We start from the raw sequence: 4,979 nt of genomic DNA, 5'->3' as shown, positions 1-4,979 counted from the left end.
CGTACACAAACATGCATACATCAAACACACGCATGCACAAGCAATTACTTAACATTCTGCCATGAATTTTGTTGTTTATAGCAGTCCTGATAGTACACTGTCTGCCTTAAATGTCAGAGTTCAAAACAATGTTTTGACATCATATATTTATCATATATTTTTTTAGTAGGAAGCAAATGCAACATTAAACCAGGCTGCTGTTTGCATCTCTGCCTGTGGGACCTGAACTGAGGTGGTAAAACACGTCCGTGTGGTTTTGACACAAGGGGGTGAAAATAACAGAGGGTCAGACCTGCGGTTGGAAAATGATCAGACCATGATGTACACATACAAACCCATACTTACACACAAACACACCTACACACACACACACACACACCACACACACACACACCACACACACACCACACACACCACACACACACCACTCACACACACACACACACCACACCCCTACACCTACACATACTCACACCCACACACACACACACACACACACACACACACCACACACACACACCACACCACACACACACCACACACACACACCACACTCACACTCAGTAGTAACTGCACGCAAGTTCCTTTTATGCATGAATCATACAATTTTCTAAGATTAACAACTTTCAAGTTTAGATGAGATGTTTTATAAAACCATAAATCCAAATTATATTCCTCACTATAATCCCCTGCCATAGAGATGTTTTTGGTCCACTGAGGTTCATCTCAGCCGATCTCCATCTGTATTGGTACTCTTCTGTTCCTCTTGTTACAGGAAATGATGCATTAATGTACAAGTCAGTGTTCCTGTCAGACCTGTGAAATGTTCAGATTCTAAAACAGTTTACACAGCAGTTCACAAAGGTGCTTGTGATGTGACAGATCTGACTCTGCCTGAGAGAGAAACTCAACTTAATATGTCAAGAATGACTAAAGAAACACGTAATGTTTAGATGTGATGGGTATTTGTTTCTAAATGATTGTGTATCTATAAATAAATCTAATTATGCTGCACCATTCTGACGTCCACTTCAGTGCTGATGATTTCTAAGTAGAAATGTTTATAGAGGCCAAGTACAAAAAAAAGCGCATTAAACCCTTCAAATGTGAACAAAAATTTACTAGATGCATCTTTATTACCAACATGCAGAAGCAGGAACACACACACACGCACACACAAGCACACACACGCGCACACACACACACGCACACACACGCACACACACACACACACGCACGCACACGCGCCCGCACACACACACACACACACACACACACACACGCTGCATGTACGCATGCACGGACATATGCAGTGTTGTTTGTACCAAGCATGAACATAAAGTTAAGCATGAAAGTATCAAGTTAACTAAGCCATTCAGTTTGGTGTTTTAAAGTGAAAAGTGATCAGATGAATGGGTTTGCTGAGATAATCCCAGTTTTAAGACAAATGTTCTTCTGTCTGGATGATGTTTACAGTGGTAAAATGTTTGGTTTCAAAATCTTAAATCCAGTCATGAATGTATTTCAAGTTTCAACATTCAGAGTTACTCTGATTAACTGTCATTACCAAAACCATCAGTGAGACTGTGGGTAGGAAACAGCAATTTTCATAATATAAAAATATTTAACCTGCCCTTCTGTATCTCTACTGGATCTCTACTGAACAGAAAGTAGCTGTCAAACATGTCTAATGTAGAGTCTAAATTCTCAAGACAGGTCAAGCTATCAGTTTCCATAAGCAGATGAAGAGTTGTAAGGTTTTCCATGAGCTTGCAGCCTGAAATCTCAGAGCCTGAATCATGAGATGAGAACATGAGAATGAACCCAAGCAGGTGCACACACAGATGGAATTAATACTAACAGGGAGGTTATAACTTTATTAATAATCAATGTTTACATCCCACAACATTTCAGTGATGATGCATAAACACCTGCAGTATTCTGGCACATAGTAATAGAAGGACAGATTGACACACACACACACACACACACACACATTTACATTTACGGCATTTAGCAGACGCTCTTATCCAGAGAGACTTACAAAAGTGCTTTGTCATTTACTCATAGAATATATCCAAGTACAGTATAGTAGGTTAGAATCAGACATTCCAATGAACTAGAATACTGTAGAATACAGGGATGAATGCTGATACCTAGAAGTGCAAAATACATAAGGTCTATCTTAAACAATGATAAGTGCTATAAACAATAAGTGCTAGTTTGTTAAAAAACATAAACAGTGCCCTACAATAAGTACTAAATTAGTCAGTCAATATGGGAGCAGTGTCAGTTGTCCTGCCTCTGCTGACCGGACAGCAAGCGGGAGTTCATTCCACCATCTTGGAGCAGGACAGAAAATAGTCTCAATTCTTGTCATCCATGAGACCTGAAGCAAGGTATTTCAAGCCAAGCCGTACTTGAGGTTCGAAGTACTCGAGGTACGGATCGGGCTTTGACCATTGACGTCATATATGAAGGGGCTGGTCCATTTTTGGCTTTGTAGGCAAGCATCAAGGTTTTAAATCTGATGCGTGCAGCTACAGGGAGCCACATACGTCCACGCGCACATACACGCACACATGCGAACACATGTGGGTGCAAACGCACACAGAGCACACACACACACAAATAAATACACACACATACACACATACGCACGCACATATGCACAAACATACGTGCACGCACACACACACACACACACGTACACACACATACACATGCACATATGTACACTCATACGTGCACGCACACACACACACACACACACACAAATACACAGGCACACACACACGCAAATATGCACGCACACACATACACGGCCACACACATGCACATACATATACAGACGCAAACATACATACACACAAACACACACACGCACATATGCACGCACACACATACATATACCTGCACACACGCACAGACACACACACGCACATACGGGCACACACACACATACGCACACACGTGTACACACACCAACACGCACATATGCACACACATACGTGCACACACACACACACACAAGCACACACATACGCACACACATACGCACATACAAGCACACACACACATACACATACACACACGCACGAAGGTATACACATAGGCACATACATATGCACACACACAAATATGCACGCACACACATGCACACACACATATACACAAACACGCAAATGTGCACACACATACGCACACATACGCACACATGCAGGCACACACACACACACACACGCTCACACATATGCACATACACGCACACACATACACACATACACATGTGCACATACACACACATGCAAACACACGCGCGCACACACATTCACACACACACGCACATACACATTCACACACATACACACACACATACAAACGCACATACACACAAACATATGAACACGCACACACACACACACACACAGACACGCACATACACACACATGCGAACACGCGCGCGTGCGCACACGCACACAGAGCACACAAACATATACATTCACACACATACACACACACACGCACGCACATATGCACACACATATGTGCACGCACATACCCACACACACACACACACTCATGCACACACACGCTCACACATATGCACATACGCACACACACGCACACATGCGAACACACGCACGCACACACATTCACACACGCACATACACATTCACACACATACACACACACATACACACACACACATACGCACACACATATGTACACGCACACACATACACACAAACGCACATACACAAACATGCGAACACGCGCGCATGCGCACACGCACACAGAGCACACAAACATACACATTCACACATATACACACACACACGCACGCACATATGCACACATGCGTGCACGCACACACACAAACACACACACACACTCACACATACGCACATACACATACACACGCACGCACGCACACAGAGCACACAGACGCACATACACATTCACACACATACACACACACATACATACACGCACATAAGCACACACATGCGTACACGCACACACACACACACACACACACACACAAATATACACACATGCATACGCAGGCACACACACACACATACAAATATACACATATACAATCACACGCAAATATGCACGCACACACATACGCATACATACACACACGCATTCACATATGCACACACACACATAAGCGCACACACACACAAGCACGCACACACATGTACACACGCACAAACGAACACACGTACATACACATAGGCACACACACACACATACACACATATGAATGCACACACACACACACATACGCACATACACATACACGCACACGCACATACACATACGCACACACACACATACACATATGCACACACACACGCACATAAGTACAAACACACACACATATGCACGCACACACACACGCACATACACATATGCACACGCACACACATATGCACGTACACACACATACGCACGTACACACACACATACGCACGTACACACACACATACGCACATACACGCAAATATGCAAGCAGACACAAATGCACATACACGTGCACACACACGTGCACACACGTACATACAGACACACACACATGCTCACACGAGCACACATGCAAACACACATGCATGCACATGTACACAGAGCACACACACACATGTACACACACATACGCACGTACACACACACACGCACATATGCACACACATACGTGCACACACACACACACACACACACACACACACACACACACACACACACACACAAACACACACCCACATACACATACACACACAAATATACACAAACGCATACGCAGGCACACACAAATACACATATACAAACACAAGTACACACACGCACGTAGCTACACACATACATACATATGCACACACACAAATATGCACGCACACACAAATACACATACACACACATATGTTCAAGCGCACACGCACACACACATATACACACACACGTAAATGTGC

At 43.6% G+C, this 4,979-nt stretch overlaps 1 protein-coding gene across 3 annotated transcripts in view; it reads right to left on the bottom strand.

Moving 5' to 3' along the window:
- The window catches only part of LOC113592079 (H-2 class I histocompatibility antigen, Q8 alpha chain-like), a 144,108-nt gene that overhangs the window by 14,625 nt on the left and 124,504 nt on the right, over positions 1-4,979 (bottom strand). The gene's annotated exons all lie outside the window — the stretch shown is intronic.

Source organism: Electrophorus electricus, chromosome 5 (genome assembly GCF_013358815.1).
Source record: "Electrophorus electricus isolate fEleEle1 chromosome 5, fEleEle1.pri, whole genome shotgun sequence".
In the NCBI taxonomy this organism is placed as follows: Eukaryota; Metazoa; Chordata; class Actinopteri; order Gymnotiformes; family Gymnotidae; genus Electrophorus; species Electrophorus electricus.
This window is presented reverse-complemented; position numbering and strand designations above follow the sequence as displayed.